The 20,451-nt window shown below is 40.3% G+C and overlaps 1 protein-coding gene across 4 annotated transcripts in view; it reads left to right on the plus strand.

The window, feature by feature from the left end:
• Positions 1–3,404: 3,404 nt before the first annotated feature.
• The window catches only part of LOC143936116 (interferon regulatory factor 4-like), a 64,013-nt gene continuing 46,966 nt past the window's right edge, over positions 3,405–20,451 (plus strand). For 3 of the 4 annotated variants that reach the window (XM_077460466.1, XM_077460468.1, XM_077460469.1), the window contains exon 1: positions 3,405–3,520. The gene's annotated coding sequence lies outside the window, so the exon portion shown is untranslated. The other variant, XM_077460467.1, reaches the window with a different exon arrangement.

Here is a 20,451-nt window from a genome sequence, read left to right on the forward strand (position 1 = left end):
ACTTCCAGTCTCATTTACACAGGAATCAGTACATTTAAATAGCACTGATTGCTGTATAAATGACAATGGTCCCAAAAATGTGTCAAAAATGTCCGATGTGTCCGCCATAATGTCGCAGTCACAATAAAAATCGCTGATCGCATTACTAGTAAAAAAATATATATTAATAAAAATGCTATAAACTATCCCCTATTTTGTAAATGCTATAACTTTTGCGCAAACCAATCAATAATCGCTAATTGCGATTTTCTTTTTACCAAAAATATGTAGAAGAAAACGTATCGGCCTAAACTGAGGAAAAATTTTTTTTTTTTATATTTTTTTGAGGATATTTATTATAGCAAAAAGTAAAAAATATAAAAAAAAATTCAAAATTGACGCTCAATTTTTGTTTATAGCGCAAAAAAATAAAAACCGCAGAGGTGATCAAATACCACCAATACCTCTATTTGTGGAAAAAAAAAGGATGCCAATTTTGTTTGGGAGCCACGTCACACGACTGCACAATTGTCAGATAAAACAACGCAGTGCCGAATCGCAAAAAGGGGCCTGGTCCTTTGGCTGCAAATTGGTCCGGGGCTTAAGTGGTTAAATTGGTGAATTAGGTGGTGGATTAGGTTGACACAATGACTGACTTTTTACCTGGTAGTGCTGGGCGTAGGTATGTTTGCATTGGCATTATTTATAACGGCAAGAGTCCTCATAAGAAAATATTTTCCCGGGACTCCGCTAGTGTAAACTTCCTGGATGTTATCTACAACCCGCTATATAAAGCCACACCCCTGGATTAAAGAAGGGAGGGGCCATGATAGATTATTTGCACAGCAGTTCTCAATCAGATCATTGATACAATTTATTGATCATTGAAGCACATATTTACAACTTTCTGAGATAGGAATGAGGGACACTTATTAGCAAAAGAATGTAGACATAGAATGCACCCCCCTGTCATGTCCCCTTAAAGGAGAATTGTACGAAATAAAAATGGTTAACCACTTCCAGTCCAGGACTATTCTGACACTTCTCTCCTACATGTAAAAATCATCATTTTTTTGCTAGAAAATTAATCAGAACCCCCAAACATTATTATATATATCTCTATCTATCTATCTATCTATCTATATATATATATATATATATATATATATATATATATATATATATATTTATTTTTTAGCAGAGACCCTAGGGGAAAAAATTAATTTTTTTATGTCACACTGTATTTGTGCAGCGATTTTATAAATGCAATTTTTTTTAAATGAATTAGAGAAAAAAAACAAAACCCATAAGTTAGCCCAATTTTCTTGTATAATGTGATGATACACCGAGTAAATAGATACCTAACATGTCATGCTTTAAAATTGCGTAAACACATATGGAATGGCGCCAAACTTCGGTACTTAAAATTCTCCATAGGCGACATTTAAAAAAAAAAAATTACAGGTTACCAGTTTTGAGATACAGAAGAGGTCTTGGGCTAGCACTATTGCTCTTGCTCTGGCGATCGTGGTAATACCTCACATGTGTGACTTGAATTCCGTACATATGTGGGCATATGCGTTCGCTTCTGCAATGCAAGCACGAAGTGATGGGGGCGCTTTAACATTTTTATTGTTTTTTTTATTATTTATTTTATTTTATTTTTACACTTTTCCTTTAAATGTTTTTTATTTTTTACATTTTTATTCTAAGGAATGCGGATTATACATAAATGCAATGGATCAGACATGTCAATCAGCTTTGTCCATAAGTAGGCTTAATCAATCAGTTAAGTCTGTATTTTATTTTTTAAACACTTTTATTCCTATTACAAGGAAGGTAAGCATCCCTTGTAATAGGAATTGGGCATGACAGGTCTTCTTTATGGAGAGATCTGGGGTCTATAAGCACACCTCCCAACTTTTTGAGATGGGAATAAGGGACACCTACTAGCAAAAGTATGCAGGCATAGGACACAACCCCTGACACACCCCCTTAAAGGAGAATTAGCAAAAAAAAATAGATTAGTTAAACCCACAAGTGCTTTTTTTACCACTACTAGTCCATGGCATTGTCAGAAACCATGAAATCAGGCCGAGACAGAAGTACAGTGAAATCACACTTTTTTAATGATAAAAGTAAAAAGAATAAATGTAGTCAAAACATAGCCAAAGTTCAGTGACCAGAATGGATAGTCAGCTAAGCCAGAAGTCAGGGATCAATATAGTGGAACAGCAAGCAGGATCTGGAGCCAGAAGGGATGTCAGCAAAGCAAGTCTTGAACAGGATCACAGGAGAGTGTCTCAGTTTCTGTGATGTTGACCAAGGCGAAGGCAGAGATCCACTGGGCTGAACGGCTTAAGTAGGCAGGACTTGCAAGCAGGATATCATCAACAGCTGAGTAACTGTGGAGAGATAGGAGCTGGCAATTAGCCGACAGCTGATTGGCCAGCTCTGAGCCCCAGCCCTGACAGCCATTCCTTTAAAATTGGCTTTTGGAATTTACGAATGCAGACCGTTAGAATTAGGATGAAGGGTTTAGCACTGGGAAACACTTTCTGAAAGATAAATAGTGCAATATATATATAAATATATATATATATATATTATAGATCAGACCAAATTTAGGGACAAATAAGGAGGAAAGAGGGACAGAGGGACATTGTTCCAAATCAGGGACCATCATTCAAAATCAGGGACAGTTGGGAGGTATGCTGTGATTGGACAGTGAAGAAGCGCGCTGATGATGTAATTTCTCTGCTTTCACCTCTTGTCAGCTCCAGGGTTGCCAACCTCCCGCAGCATTTTTTACTGACAAAACATGGGAAATTTACTGGCGGAGAACATTTTTTACTGGCAACCTGGGAAATGACAGAACTCCTATTGAAAACGAACACAGTGAATATTTGAACAGTATAAATATGATGTGGAAACACTGTGACAATACCTACAGCAAAGTAATTTGCTTGATTTACGCTTAAAAAGTCAACACAGCATGAAATTATCGGCCCCCGATATTTACTGGCAGTTGTAAAAAAAAATCACAGATTTTTACAAATTGTCAGTAAATTTACTGGAAGTTGGCAACCCTGGCCAGCTCGTTCTTTGTCAGTCCATGTGCATGCAAGAGCCCCTCATTGGCCCCAATTACTGCCTCGCCCTCTCCTATTTTCTGCTGTAAGAGGCAGGAGGCAAGTCAATTTCGGGTAGTTTATGTTCGTTTATTTTAAGTTTAGGGTAAAAGTCAAATAGCAGAGGAGCCCGGAACTCAAAAAAGTTAAATATTTACCTACCTATATTTTTTTTTCTTTTCTTTTTTTTCACATTTATTTTATTTAGCGCGACACTTTAAAAAAAAGAGAGAGAGATCTCCGTCACCATGCTGCATACTGTATTTCTCTGACTGCTTTTTTTTTTTTCTGTGCAGAGAACTTGCCAATGCAAAGATGGAAACTGAAAGCAAATTGCAGACATAAGTATCAGTTTCACTCTTCGTCATAAGTGGGGGAGAAGACAGAAACTGATCGAGTACGTTAAAAAGGTAAGTAGCAAATTTTACAAGACTACAGAAATGAATATAGTGAGTAGTCAGTGAGGGGGGCTGAACACAAGGCGTTCGATTCAAGGTGGAGTATAAGGGGTGTGAATGGAGAGAAGTTGTGAGGTTCAAAAGAAGAGGAGGAGGAGGTCCTGTGCAAATATCACTCCTGATGAGACATGTGGAGACGAATTATTACATACAGGTAAGTCATGGGAGAATATTCGTAACCCTGATCTGAATTTAGTTATTTCCTCTAGAAATAAAAAAAACGTAGTTACGATATCTGTATAGGATACACTGATCCCCCCCCCCCCCATAAACCACACAGCATGGGGAGAGCAGAGTCACCCACGTGTCCTACATGCAAAGTTGAAGTTGGTGATGTCATAGCTTACAAATGTCCCTGATTTCAGGGAGCGCACAGGTATAGCTCCCAACTGTCCCTGATTTCGAGGGACTGTCCCTGATTTGGAGCAATGTCCCTCTGTCCCTCATTGCTCCTCATTTGTCCCTCACTTTGGTCTGATCCTCATAGTTGTATATAAAATGCACTTTTTAAGTGTTTCCCAGTGCTAAACCTTTCATCCAATTTCTAAATTGCTGCATTTGTAATTTTTTAAAGCCAGTATAAAAGGAATAGTAGTGGTTAAAAAAAAAAGATCTTGTGGATTTAATTAACCATTTTTTTTTGGTTATTTCTCCTTTAAAGGGGGTGTGGTAGGGGGCATGTCCTATGCCTACATACATCCCCTTTTTTTAATTATTTATTTATTTTATTTTTTATTTTTTTTAAAGGTACTGTTAACCTTTAAAATCTATATTTCTGATTTAATAATCAGAAGATATGATATGGGTTTAAAAGAGAATTCTAATGACCAGGATAAGAAAGGTTTACCATAACACCATTTATTAAAAGTAGTTGAAAGTCTAGCTAACACACAAATCTATCTATGATCTTACCTCAAGGAAGAAAATACTAGGTTGTAATATAATATTTACATGCAGGAATACAAAGTATATTCTCTAAGACAGTGTATTTAGTCACAAGCATACAAGCATATTTAGTTACAAGCATCACCTTAACCATAATTACCCATCCTTACAGAGTTCCACCCTTGACCACTGGTTTCCGAAAAAGCGCTGTCCCTCACCTTGGCTTTGGGTAATATGCCTTCATGCTGATTCCCCATTGGCTGCCTTAGCTTGGATCATGATTGGAGGGCTCACTACATAAGTCGGCCCCCTTTCATGCAAATCCTTGTGACTAGTCTTAAAGAGAAGACTTAATTGGATTTCCCCAGGAACTTAAGCAAGGTTTATGGTTGGACTCTCCTCATTGTCTACCCCAGCATGGGGTCCTTTGAAGTGAGTAGGTGTAGAACAATGGGAGTGGCTCTCCATGTGGTGTATACAAATCTCGGCCCCGCATTGTCTGCTCTTATCAAGCCCCTGGGGGGGGAGGCATGTTACCTGACATTCCTAGATGCCGGCCAAATGAGATCTATTTCTAATTACAATATTTTACAGATATTAATGAAGATTTCACATAAACTCATAAGGCAACAGATGGCCCCTTGTGGCCAGTTGAGAATATGAGACTCGGCCACACATAGAATAATGATTTAGGTGCAATCTTCTTTAATATTTGGAAAGTTTGGCTTTGCCCTCTGAAATGAAATAAAACTCTTTGAGAAGAAAAAAAAAAAAAAAACGTTTAAACTCTCCATCTCTACAGTTCACATTTCTGGATCCTAGTATCGGTAGTCCTCCCTTGTTCTGAATGTAATAAGTCCATAATAAAAATCATAGGATACAAAATACAATAAAAAAAAACAAGAGGGATAATAATAAAAAAAAAACATGAGGATCCTTGTTCTCAACCGTCCAATGATGATAGTGCGAAAGTCAATAATGTCAATCTGGTCATGTTGCCCTTGCTTCTGGGACAGCCTCCCATGGTGATTTCCGTTGGATGCTGCATACAGTAATGGCCTTTGGATCAGCTTTCCCGGCTAAGATTATACTTTGTTAATGTGGACAGAGGTAGAGAAAGAAAACCACAAGTACATTTGAGACACATGCATTCAAATTAATGCTTGTCTGGTAAGTCTGAGCAGTTAGGACCTTTTATTAGAATTACCATAGATATACTGCGACATACTGATGAGACCCCTCTCTCAGTGACATGTGTAACAATTTAAGTACGCCCTTCAGCCAGGTGTCTGATTTCCATCCCCCATCTTTCTTCCTCCATGGTCATATGCCTGCAAGTAACTCTGTTCTGCCTTCTGCGGTATGCCACTGTGTGTCTGTGTATGACCCTTCAAGTGTGCAGGGGGTTCTTGTTGCCATCGCAACTCACCACTAACTCCTGTTACTGAAGCTATGTTCAGTGCTGGTCCCAAACCTTGGGCACCGTCCTTGGCTACCATGTGTAGCTACTGCACGAGCCCTGCCTTTAGCAGGCTACGGAAGAGGTCATCACTTTAAGAGTTCTCATTGCAGATTAGGCAGTGTCGCCTACGCAGACAAACATGACTGGATTTCAGAATACAGATAGGTGTGATGTCACCAGTCACTAGTGGCTTCTGGAAAAATCTAAATAAAATACTCTTAAGTACAAATGTACTATACTCCCTGCTATTTGCCAATCACTATGAGTCTCACCAGTCCCAGTATATCTATATGATATTGACGCAATGCTCTTTGAACTTATTATGGCACAAAAAGAAAGAAATGAAAAAGAAAAATATATATCAATGACCACATCTGATGACTGCCCAACATTAGAACTGTAGAGAGGATTGTATGTCACATATACACAGAAAATAGTCACATGGCTGTTGCTAAAGCCTTATGTTACTATTGTCATGATAATAGCTACAATGACCTAAAATTATATAAAACAATTATCCAATGTCATAAGAGAAAAACAAAAACTGTTGGATACTCGCCCCATCCCCAAAATGCTAAAGGGAAACTTTTAATATTCTATATCAACATTTGTAATTGCTTTAAATGTTCTCCATATAATGTTCCCCATACTCCCCTCTTTTTTTTTTTTTTTTTATTTCACCCTAGGCAAGCCAAACTGAAGAATCACCAAAAAAATTAAAATAAGGTGATATAGGAAGTAAAGAAAAAAAAAAAATAGTTTTCTTTAAGAGAAAAAGTTGAAGGAGAAAAAAACAATAAAGAAAAAAAACTATTCAGATTGAATGCTGCCTCAACCTTTAATTTGTTAAAGAGCCTTGAATCTGTAATTGTGTTAAACAAAATGATTTGAATCTGCTTTCAAACATTGCGCAACACCCTCTCTCGGTGGTGATTAATATATTAATTGACTCTTAGTGCAAAACAATTTGCAAGTCAAGCAGGCCACAAAAATTTGTATTAGAGAGAGCAGGACCTCTGTTTATTGAAACAGACCGCCCTAAAGAAGTTAGAATTTAGTAAGGCCTGACTGTAATTAATTCCATTCAAGGCTTCTCCTTAAAACCAACATAAAATTGTTTTAAGGTCCTCATCTGTGTTTCACAATACTTTGCCGTCTGCGTCCGATCATCCATCCTTGTTTGGGCAATTACCCTAAAATACAAAACTTAAAAATCATTAATAACACCTCACTGTACCTCTCTGAGAGGTTCATAATGGTCTACAATAGTAGTGGATGCTTGGAACAGACTTCCAGCCAAGGTAATGGGTCCATTAACCGTAAGTACAGTCAATAATGTCCAGGACCCACCCCCATATCTATACTCGGACAGACCAAAATTATGGAAAAACTGGGAGGGTTTGTAAATACTTAAATTCTAAACGACAACATGTAGATCTATAACCTTCACACATATTAGCATCACATGAGTTAATTTGGAAGGCAGAACAAAACAAAACACAAGACCTACTGAATCCATAAGATGCCACAAGGTGCAAAGTAATGTATCGTGGTAGTTTCCGAGTGTCAGAGTGAAAGAACCTTCACTCTAAACCACAGGAAAGGAGAGTTCCTCATAGTTATAAGGATTGAGATTTAATATTTGTGCATAGGTTATTTATTCGCAAGTACATTTGAACTTGTAAAAAAAAAAATTATAACTTTAAACTGGTACCAGTATTGAGCTCATTTCCAATGAAAAAAAAAATTATAAAATAATCATAAACAGTACAACGCATGCGCATTAGTGTGATGTCACTTATTTATGGCCATAAAGCAATGTTGAGTACACCCCCTAAGAAAAAAAATAAATAAAATAAAATCTTTGTTTACACATGGACAGTTCATACCCATGCCTTCCATCACTCACACATACACATTCATTTCGATTGCATCCCATACATCCTGGATAGCACTTTGGTTTTTGCAAATGAATTGTTAGGCGTTTCTGGCCTCTGGGAGAATACAAAGGAAAGTGAGAGGAAGAGAGAAAAAACAAGAACAAAAACAATGGACTGTTATACCATACCTTTGTTAGGCGTGTATTTACGCATATGTACAGCCAATTTGTATGGACATATACTTTCCTGAATTCACTTAAGCCTGAAAACAGATTACTTTGTAGAAGACAGTTATTAATCTTTCCCCCTTTTTTATTTATTTAACCTATTTAAAGCAAAACAAAAAATTAAAAATACATCATTCTTATGTGTACATTGGTAAATGGACAATGCCATTCCCACTTTGATCTAATGAAACTAAAATGCCATAGACCTCTAAAACGAATTTATATGTTGTATTTCATCTCCGCTTTTAGTGTACTGTTTTGGTTTGCGGTGGACGAGTTACTCCCTCCATTTCTCAAATTCAGGGAGTCAATGACGTTTCTTTTAAAAGATTGGAATTCTTTCACAAATTCATCCCTTTCCTGTTTAATTTGCCTAATCTCCTGCTGTAAGGTCTCATTCTCAGCCTTAATAGTTGAGGAAGGGATGTATGATTTTGTATTTTCATATTTATTACTCCTGGTCCCTTCCCCCCAGCGTGGTGAGTACACTTCTATGTCCCGCCTCCTTGTTGTATATTGCTTCTGTTTAAATATCATTTCACCAGAAGACACACAAAATTGAGAAATGTGGCCTAATAACCCACAGGTATAGCACTTTATCTTTTGTAAAGTATTAAAGCGTCTCTTAACAACTGGTGTGGTTTTGGGCTGAGAATTTTCAATGGCTAAAACCTGATGAACTGCTTTTCCTGTCTTCCTAATAGATCTAGGGGTACTTACAAAAGAACTCTCACCTTTCAATGAGTTGTTGAAATTAACGCCTACTCTAGGCGGAGCTAGTTTTCTGTTGTCTGTAGGAATACTAAAAATGGTTGCATTACAATCTATGTTATGTGTAGATTGCCCCCACTGCCCTGGGCTGGGAGATGCCTTAACCTGATCACTATGCCATCTCACATCTGAGAGCTCCCCCCTCTGTTGCACATTGGTTGCGTGTGAAATAATGAGTTCATTATTTTTAATTTTGCCAATGTTGGGGAACTTATCTTGCTTCTCATTTGTGGATATCTGGTCCCCATTGTCTGGTGGGTATGTGACCATGGTGCATTCTCGATTTTCTTGTGGCTCTGCGATTTCTCCCATCGCCACAGGAAAAGTAGAATTAGGATTGATATCCTCCTTTCCCTTATACTTTTCATATTCTTTAATGTCCCCAATTTCATAGGCACAAGTAGGTGCCATAGTATTACCATGTTCGCATCTGCTGGCCATAACTGCCTGTCCTTTAAGGATAGAAATTGTTTGTAGCAACTGTGACATTGTAATATTGTTATTGTAGATTGTAGCTTCAAATTGCTGTATTTTAGCATTCATAGCCATGCCAGCTGCATACATGCCTGCCAAGGCTAGACCTTTGAGCTTTTTCTTGTTGTTTGTTTTAGCTTGTTCCTCAAATAACTCCTGGACATAAGTCCAAGGAGATGCTTTTAACTTAGCATCACAGGCAAATTTATTGCTCTTGTGTTTAAAAGTATAAGTTGCTACAAAATTTCCTAGACAAGACATGGCAGACATTATCAAGCTATACAATGCACAATTTGTAAGCTAAATTAAGTTAACTGTTGCCCTGTACTATACAATCACTTTGATATTACCGTAAAGAAGTAGGGAAAACAAACAGAAACTCCCATTGAATAAAATTCAGAAAATGCAGTAAAGTGGAGAGGATAGATAAAAAAAAAAAAAAAAAAAATATATATATATATATATTTTCAGCTCTCACTACAACAATCCTGTTAGATTACTGGAGACACCCCAAATCTACTCACAATAGTTTGTAGTTTTTTCCTTATCTGAGCCTACGCCCGCAGAACAATAGACCCGGGGAACAATAGGAACAATACTAAGCCCACAGGTATCAACTAGGGTGAATAACGCTTTCAGTTTACAATAGAAAGGTACACACAGCCGTGTTTACACCAAAGTTAAACCCAATTCAGTTTAAAATAAGAGAAAAAAAAATAAAAAAAAATGAATCTACCACAAACTCGGATTACCCAATTTGTGGTAAGGTTTCATCCTTAAAACAAAATTTCAAGGTATAATACAGTATGCTAGATGCATCTTATTTTACCCTATACTAATAATCTTTCTCAGATATTAGCTTCAGCATTCAGCAACAAGACTTCCACAGTTCTGTACTGTAACTGAAAAGCATTAGAATATTACTGCTTGTAAAATTCCACAGCTAAAATAAACAAACTACTCACTTGTAGCTAGTTTCACTGTCCTTATACACAAATATTATGCCTTTAGTGGACAGACCATTTAAAAAAAAAAAAAATAAATAAATAAAAATCTGTTGAACCTTTTCAACAAAACCAAGACCGCACTCCAATTGGCGTCTTTCCAATGAAACCCATGTGCTCCCCATGCAGCACACTCAAACAATTGTTAGAGAGCAATGAACCTCGATGAGCACCAAGGAATACAATAAATAAAAATAAAAAAAAAATAATAACAAAACTTTTCCCGCTAAGTTACTTCCTCCCCCTCACATGGACCGGTATGTAAAGGTACATCCAAAGAACTTTTTCAATTATAATTACGGGATATTAAGCAACACAAAATATGTGGTGTATCCTCCCTCCTTTTTAGAGTTAATCCAATACCCACTGATACAACAAAACATTTACCTGTATTTTTCCCTAGATAGATTTGCTGTGGCCTTCAAACTATAGGACAAACTGACTCAGTTTAAATTCCCCCAATAACTTTAATCTGCATTACACAAATCTTGGTATTATATTAAATACTTTCAGTCCTGTAATCAACTTCGTGGTCGCCACTGTTAACCTTTAAAATCTATATTTCTGATTTAATAATCAGAAGATATGATATGGGTTTAAAAGAGAATTCTAATGACCAGGATAAGAAAGGTTTACCATAACACCATTTATTAAAAGTAGTTGAAAGTCTAGCTAACACACAAATCTATCTATGATCTTACCTCAAGGAAGAAAATACTAGGTTGTAATATAATATTTACATGCAGGAATACAAAGTATATTCTCTAAGACAGTGTATTTAGTCACAAGCATACAAGCATATTTAGTTACAAGCATCACCTTAACCATAATTACCCATCCTTACAGAGTTCCACCCTTGACCACTGGTTTCCGAAAAAGCGCTGTCCCTCACCTTGGCTTTGGGTAATATGCCTTCATGCTGATTCCCCATTGGCTGCCTTAGCTTGGATCATGATTGGAGGGCTCACTACATAAGTCGGCCCCCTTTCATGCAAATCCTTGTGACTAGTCTTAAAGAGAAGACTTAATTGGATTTCCCCAGGAACTTAAGCAAGGTTTATGGTTGGACTCTCCTCATTGTCTACCCCAGCATGGGGTCCTTTGAAGTGAGTAGGTGTAGAACAATGGGAGTGGCTCTCCATGTGGTGTATACAAATCTCGGCCCCGCATTGTCTGCTCTTATCAAGCCCCTGGGGGGGGAGGCATGTTACCTGACATTCCTAGATGCCGGCCAAATGAGATCTATTTCTAATTACAATATTTTACAGATATTAATGAAGATTTCACATAAACTCATAAGGCAACAGTACATTTTTATTTATTTTCATTACAAAACAAACAATTATACATACACGTATATGGAGCGAACACCGCTCAATCCAATATAAAATATAGCAAACTGGTATACATTTAATGGATATATATCAACTCTGCAGTTGCATCTTTGCTCTGTTCGACTAAAATCCTTCAGTGATCAACAGTTTCTTATAGTCTTCACGTGGCAAGTGGGATGGTTCTCTCGATGTTAATCCACGAGTTCCCATATCTTTAAGAATTTTTTTTTGGGCATCCTCTGGCTTCATATGTCAGCTTGTATAACGGAATAGCATGATTAACGGTTGTAAGCCAGAAGGCTATGGTGGGTGAGGATTGCGATTTCCAATGGATGGTTATCGATTTTTTAGCATAGAAAAATACTATCCGCATAAAAGTTTGTACATTTTTAAATATGCCCTCGTCGTCAATATACCCTAGTAAACGCCTCAGGGGATTACAGATATTGGGTATTTGGGTCAGGGAGCTAAGAAAGGCTGTGACCTCTGACCAGAACTTCCTGGGACTGCACTCCCAAATCAAATGGAAGAACGTGCCATCAGCCATGCTGCCTCTGGAGCATAATACCGAGGGCAATCTATTGAGTTTAAACAATAAGGATGGCGTGAAGTAAGATCTATATAGCAGTTTGGTTTGTATGACCTTGTCTCGGGAAGAAATGACAGGGGGGACCTGGAAGGTAAGTACTTCCTGCCAGATGTCCTCCATCAATTCAGGGATGTCAGGTCTCCATTTGTTGGCCGTATTGCTAAGCCTATGAGTTGTAGTGTGTAATGGAGACCTATAATAGGTTGAGAATAGTTTAGTATGGGAAGGATCCGTCAATAGCGGAGAGAGTTGAACAGTTATGTTACGCAGGCCAAACTGCGTAGCTACTGTGTGGCGTATCGGTAAATAAAGGAAATGGGGTGTGCGTGATAGCTGATATATGTGATATTGTCACTGGACTGTGTTCACTTAGTTAAATGATACGCATATTTTAGTTTTGTGTCTACTGTATGCACTCAGCACTTTGTTCGTTTATTTTGTGTGCTTTAAAATATTTTTATGCGTTTTGTTGCACTTAGCACTTTTTGTCATAACACGGAATTATAAGGTGCACTTGGCACTTTAATAGTCAATGATTATGTATACACAATTCAATGTATATGAACACTTTTATTAGGTGATAGACTAACCCGTATACCCTTATACCGTGTATAGAGGCTTTCTATTAACTCTTATATTTTTTGTTTATGTGTTTGGGGTGATTATACACTATTAGATTACACTCCTTTTTGAAGGAATCAGCCCCCTGGGGTTCCTTTTTTTAAAGGCTCTTGGAAGCGCAACACCAATCTAATTTTAATTTTGTTCGAATACATGAGTGGGTGTCTCGTGAAAGTGTTTGCGGCATCCAGTGAATAAGAACAGTCCACTGTAATCCCATATAAAGCGCGGGAGCCCATTCAATATTTAACAAGTGATATTGGTCTATACGATTTGCAAAGTAGGTGGTCTTTATGGGGTTTGGGAATGAGGACAATCAGCGCCTCTGAGATAGAGGGCAGCAACTGTCCTGTTTTCATAGCAAAGGTGTATACTTTAAGTAGGTGAGGTATTAGTATGTCTCTGAATTGCATATACCATTCTATAGGGAATCCATCCAATCCTGGTGTTTTGTTCCTGGCAAAGGATTGTATGGCTTCCCCAATCTCCTTATCTGTCAGGGGATCGTCTAAGAGTGAGGCCTGTTCGTCCTGAAGCTTTGGTAATGAAATTTCAGCTAAATAGTCATCCAGTTCCACAATGGTATAATGAATTCTAGTAGCATATAATGAGGAATAAAAGGTGACAAATGCATCCATTATCTCCTTGTTTTGTTCCACCACTACTCCCTCTAAATTTGTAATTCTTGGGATGCTGCATGACCGATAATCAGGTCTAGATAGATAAGCCAGTGACCGACTATTTTTGCCACCAAACTCGAGGACCAGGTCCAGTTCTCTGGACTTATGTTTCCAGGTAGCATGTGTCACAGGGGTGGGGGCCACGGAATAGGCAGCCTCTGCCTTCCTAAGATCCCCTTCCGCGCCCATAAATTTGGACTGGGATGCCTTGCGAGCCTGCCCAATTGCGGCAGCAAAAGTGCTGCGTGTGGTGGCCTTAAAGGCATCCCAGGTCATCGGGACAGAGGCGCTTTGGCGATTGATTATCCAGTAAGACTTAATTTCGGCTACACTTTGGTCCACAACTGCCTGATCAGCCAGCCACAACAGGCTTAGTCGCCACATGCGATAGGAGGTGGGGGGGCCCAAGGCGAGGTCCACCATTAAAGGGGAATGATCAGACACCGCCCTAGGGAGGTATTTAGCCTCAGTCACCCTGTTTAGCAGGTCAGATGAGACCAGATACAGATCAATCCAGGACAAAGTACTGTGTGTTTCAGACTGACACAAGTACTCTCTCCCGTCCGCATGCTTCCACCTCCAGGCCTCCACCAGTTCAAATTGGGTCAGAAAGGAACACAGGGGCGTGGGGGATATCGCAGAACATTTGAACCTATCAGTGGAATTATCGAGTACCGTGTTAAAGTCACCCGCTATCAATAAAGGGCCCTCCGCTATCACCAGTATGGAGCTCATCCCCCGTTCAAAGAATAGTTTAGTGAAGGGTGGTGGGGCATATAAGCTAGTTACCGTGTATGGCTTGCCCAAGAGTTCAAGTACAACAATGACAAAGCAACCATTAGGGTCAAGTTTGATATGTTTAATGTTGATAGGTGCTGATTTAGCTATAAGGATTGATGTGCCCCTGGCATATGTGGAATATGTGGAGTGTATAGCGTAGGCAATTTTTGCTCTCTTTAGAGCCATGACTCTTTATCCCTGGAGGTGGGTTTCCTGGAGGAGGATAGCATGTGTGTGTTATGTCTTGCCAGATATTCAAACATCAGTGATCATTTCCCTTCGAGGTTAAGCCCCTGAACATTCCATGAGACTAAACGTAATCTAGATCATGTGTATGGATAAATTATAACTGGTGGAGCCCATTTCTCAGGGCCCGCTGGAAGCCTCCTCATCTTGGGGTCCAGCGCGCCATGAGAAATGCACCAGAATGTGATTACCATAGACATTTGAAACAGCAGCACATTAATCAGAGCTAGCGGTTGTGTGTCATTTAGGTCTGGGAGACCATTAGTCAAATGTATATATAATTGTGAATACCAGTATTGCATATGGAAAGCAGCAACAGTAAAAAAAAAAACATAACAAAAGGTCCCCCAACATTCCCACCCTCCCAGCTCCCACACCCCAACATATGAGACCTTTGTTCCCATAACCAAAATTGCGAGGCAGGAGGACCATGGCACAGACCCTCAACCAACAAACCCTAAGGAACGTGTAAATGTCTACAGCCCTGGGCCTCCATCCGCACATGTCTGCACAATATGAGTATGTGTGGTAACCCTGAGCCTGAAAAAATCACAACGCCAAAAGTAATAGGAGGCAGGAGAAGAAAAATTGATCAACAAGGAAAATAGCATGGTGATAACTGTCATCCAAGAACAGTAATGAGTGTACATTCTGCGACAAAGGATTTGAGGCTTAATATCCCATAGCAACTGTGAAGAGATGGAGGGGGGGGGGGAATGAAGGGATCAAAATAGCTAAAACATCTTTGTTTTCCTTCACCCCCGTTTGCCTTTTGTCAGGAGAGGTTTGGCACATAGCAGAGGTGTCCCAATTAGCCATAAAGAAATGGGAACATTAACGGGGAGGAGATCTCTCGTTTTGGTTCCTGTGATTTTTAATGCCCCAGGGTGTCCACCCAGTAAGATGCCTCCTTGGCATCCGCAAAAAATAGGCCTTGCCCTGGTAAATGATTCGTAAGCGTGCAGGATACAGCATGCCGTATGGTAGATGGAGCTTTCGCAGCCTGCGTCTGATGGCTAGAAAAGTGGCTCTTTGCTTTTGTGTTGCTACTGAGAAATCCAGGAAAATTAAAGGAGACTTTGCCCTTCTCCCGAACCGCTCTGAGAACAGCTTCCCTGTCCCTGAAATGGAGCAGTTTTATGATCATGGCACGTGGTGGGGCCCCAGGTGGTAGGGGTCACATGGGGATTCTATGAGCCCGTTCAATGGTGAATACTGGTGAGAAGGTAGCAGCACCAAACACATTGGTCAGCCATTTTTCCATGAATGCCTCCGGAGTTTTGCCCTCAGCCCCCTCTGGGAACCCCAGAAAACATAAATTATTTCTCCTTAAACGATCCTCCATGTCAGTAAGCTTATCAGTGGTATAATCATGGGCATGCCGCAGATCCCTGCAAGGGACGTGTCTCATCCTGTACCAATGCGTTGTTCAGCATTCATCACTGTGGCGGAGGTTATGGACATCATGCTTCAAGAAAGATAGCTCTGTCTTAATAGTGTCCATTTGTGAAGTGAGGGATGCATGGTTATGCTGGATGGCTTCCATGATCTGAGCCAGGGATGGCTTTGCAGGGCCTGCGTCAGCCCTGCTTGTTTCTGGGGGTGTCAGGACCAGTGTCCTTAGCAGCTCGCCTCTGCCTGATCCGCCGCCCGTCCCACAGGTCGCCTCTGCCTGACCCGCCGTCCGTCCCACAGCTCGCCTCTGTCTGACCCGGGGCCTGTCCCACAGCTCGCCTCTGCCTGGCCTACTACCCGTCCCACAGCTCGCCACTACCTGACCCACCACCCGTCCCCACTGCTCACCGCTGCCTGACCCGCCGCCTGTCCCACAGCTCGCCGCTGCTTGACCCGCCGCCTGTCCCACAGCTTGCCTCTGCCTGGCCTACCACCTGTCCCACAGCTCGCCACTGCCTGACCCACCACCCGTTCCACTGCTCGCTGCTCCCTGATCCGTCGCCCGTCCCACAGCTCGCCACTGCCTGTCCTACCACCTGTCCCACAGCTCGCCACTGCCTGACCCACCACCTGTCCCGCAGCTCGCCACTGCCTGACCCGCCGCATGTCCCACAGCTCGCCGCTGCCTGTCCCACAGCTTGCCGCTGTCTGACCCGCCTCCCATCCCACTGTTTGCCGCTGCCTGACCCGCCGACCATCCCACAGCTCGCCGCTGCCTGACCCGCTATCTGCCCCACAGCTCGCCACTGCCTGACCCGCTGCCTGTCCTGCAGCTCGCCGCTGTCACTCGCTCCCTGACCCGCTGCCTATCTCACAGCTCGCCGCTCCCTGACCCGTTGCCTGCTGCACAGCTCACCGCTGTCACTCGCCGCAGACAACGAGCAGGCAGGTGAGGGTGTTTAGGGTTGTGCTGGTTAAGTGCCGTGGGGGGGGGGGCTTGTGCTCGTTAGGTGACAGTTGAGTGCCACCGGGGGGTCATTGTGGCTGCAATTGATGGACACAATGTGGTTGCAATTGATGTGCATAGTGGCTGAAATTGATGGGCACAGTGAGGCTGCAATTGATGTTTTTTTTTCAGTATTTTTCGGAAATTTTTCAGTTTGTTTGCAACCCCCAAAAATTTTAAACAGCAGCTGCCACTTGCCATCTGCATCATTACAGAATGCTGAAAGGAACACAGAGTGCTATAGAAACGTTAGTTTTTCACAAATCACTGCGGTTTCTTTACTAAAGGCAAATAGACTGTGCACTTTGCACATACACTTGCACTCTGCAAGGGCATTTACTCCAGAGCTTAGTAAATGAGATAAAGATCTGCCGACTTTTGTCATCCAATCATGTGCAAGCAAAAATGCTGTTTTTTTTTCTTTGCTTGTGTATTCTTTGCAAAGTGAAGCTTAAAGCTTGTTTTTTTTTGCAACCTGCAAGGCAATGTCATAATGTGAAACTTACTTATTTTTCTGGATGGAGAAAATAATTTTTTTGTTTTTCTCCAGGTTTTGCGATTTCCAGATTAGGGTCTGGAGAGTAGAGGCTTCAAAGAGATTTGGGTGGGAGAACTCTCTACCCCTGTGCCCAGGTTATGACCAAGGCCCTAAAGCCTTGTACACTCGATCATATTTTACGATGGGAAATGTGTGATGACAGGCTGTTGGTGGAAAATCTGACTGTTTGTACGCTCCATTGCACAATTGTTGTCAGATTTTCCGTGGACGAATGTCGGATATAGCAGGTTTTAAAATTTTCTGCGGACAAATATTTGTTGTCGGATTTTCCGAGTGTATGTACACAAGTCCATCAAGCAAAAGTCCAAAGTACAAACACGCTTGCTCGGAAGCATTGACAAGCCAGAAGCAGTCGGTCTTGTAAATTAGCGTTCGTAATGGAGAATTACATTCGTGATGCGGCAAATTATGAAATCTGGAAATGCAGCGCACATTCTCTTCTTCTTTAATGGGATAATAATGAAGCTGTTTTACTGGTGATACTGAAGGAGTTATTGCACATTAATTTTCAAAGACTTTTTTTTGGGGGGTAAGTTACCACACCATTATCCCATAGTTTTTAAGATCAAAGATACAACTATGTTGGTGTCCCTTGTTAATTTTACATTGTATTTTTTTAAATGTTACTGCCTACTCCAAAACTGTCATTTGAAGTAAAACACATAGCCAAGTATTATTCTACACATTTTTTTATTGTGCATTAATTTAAAAAAAGAAAACAAATAAAATTAGACATGCTATCTGCCAATAGAACGTAACCAAAAAGTGCATTCTATGCATCCAAAAATACAGAAAATATAACAAATCAAATCATTATTATTCAACCAAAGAATAAAATAAAAGCCTCATGCATGTGTCCTGCTTCTTAATATAGGGGGTCAACAATGCCAAGAGTTGGTGAAAGCAGGGGTCCGTCATCCAGAGATAATTCAGAAAATCATCCATATTATTCTCCTGGAGGTCCCGCAGCAAAGGCATATGACATAATTGGTCACGATTAATAAAGCAACCAATTTTTTGGTCCAAAAACTCCTCCTCCTCCTGTTCCTAGACTGGACTTGGGTCAAAGCAATAACTCCAAGGCCAATAATAAATAACACGTTATCTCCTCCGATTGCGCAACATGTCTGGTTGACGAACGGCCGTTCAGAAACTAACTGAAAAGCACGAAATGAAAAGTGCAAATCAACACTCACCAAACTTCTAACACGAAATTAGCAGAAGGAGCCCCAAGGCTCCTTCTGCTAATTTTCTTCTGCTATGAAAAAAGTCCCACACATGTGATATCGCCATGCTCAGGAGAAGTAGCAGAATGTGTAGTTGCAGTAAGCATATGACATTTTGTGAGAAAAAAAATCTTAATCTTGCAAAGAATTGTGGGAAAAACTTCAAAAAACTCACCATGCCTCTTACAAAATACATTGGATAGTCGACTTTCCAAAAAAGGATAATTTGGAGGTTTTTGTACTTTCCCGACTTGTTAGTGTCTCAAGAAATGAGATAGGACATCAGTACACCAGTTGTGATTCATTTTCAATGATTGGCGCCATAGCTTGTAGACTCCATAACCTTCACAAAGACCAAATAATATACACCGATTTGGGTAATTTTTACCAAAAATATGTAGCAGTATACATTTTGGGCAAAATTTATGAAGAAAAATTAATAAATTTGCTAAATTTTATAACAGTATAAAATTTTTATTTATGGCGCACAAAATAAAGGTGGTGAAGAAATACCACCAAAAGAAAGCTCAATTTGTGTGGAAACAAAAGGACAACAATATCATATGGGTACGGTGTTACATGACTGAGTATTTGTCATTCAAATGCTGAAAATTGGTCTGGGCAGGAAGGGGGTAGTGGTTAAAAAAAACAATCTTAGAAAACAGTAATGACATCATTGGTAAGGAAGAATTGTCACCGTTGCTATGAAGATAGAATCCTGTAGTTTGGGAAGGGCTGTCCTGCAATCTAGTTGGGTAATGCAGGGCATGGGTAAGGTGCATATGTTGTTTGGGTCAGTTTCTTGGGCAAGAGCCAGGGAACATATATGGAAGATTCTCCTCCTAGGTGGACTATGCTGGGTGTCTGTGCATTGGGCTGTGAGTGAGCAGCTGTCCAGTTTCCAAATGTCATCGGTAACAGATAATTGCGTTATTAGGAAATCCCCTGTCATTTAAACATGTCTCTGTGTATGGGCACCTCCTATATGCTAGACCAGACTTCCTCTACCTTGTGAATACAGAGGAACCCTTGAAATAACTTTCTGATCTTAGGGAATGGAACCCCTGCTAAAAATGACTATATCTAAAATACATTATACACTAGTGTGATGGTCATTCGGAAGAATGCTCCTAACACCTGAGCACATTGGAATGAATTAGCACCTTACAGATAGCTGAAAAGATCAATGGTGTCAAAGGGAACTTATCTGAGAGTCAGAAGTCACTCAATGCTCAAAGAACCCCTAAAAACCTCTGGAGGAACCCAAGGGTTCCATGGAACCCTGGTTGAGGAACCCTGTTCTAGACAGTTAATAGTATTATTCCTAACAGGAGTTCTCTGACGTGAGAGAAGGAGCAATGAACAGCTTACAGCAACCTCTCTGTAAAAAGGAACTGTTAAATGGGGAAGTAAAAAGAGTCACTTTTGAGCACTCTCAAAATAACCATAGTAAGAAAAAAACCTACTCATACGAAAATAAAAAAAACTTCTTCTCCAGAGCTGGCCAGCTGACCACTGGTCCTCTTCTGGGTACCCAAAAGAGTATCCTCTCTTCATACTAAAAAAAAAAATCTCCATAGCTGGCCATCAAACCACATTTGGTTAAAGTGGTTGTAAACCCTTACAAACCACTTTGACCTACAGGTAAGCCTAGATTAAGGCTTACCTGTAGGTCCAAGAAATATCTCCTAAACCTATACGGTTTAGGATATATTTACCTGAAGACAGCCACCGCCGTAGACAG

This window comes from Lithobates pipiens, unplaced genomic scaffold, assembly GCF_037356315.1.
Source record: "Lithobates pipiens isolate NorthernLeopardFrog02 unplaced genomic scaffold, aLitPip1_a1.2 Scaffold_28, whole genome shotgun sequence".
Taxonomy (NCBI): domain Eukaryota; kingdom Metazoa; phylum Chordata; class Amphibia; order Anura; family Ranidae; genus Lithobates; species Lithobates pipiens.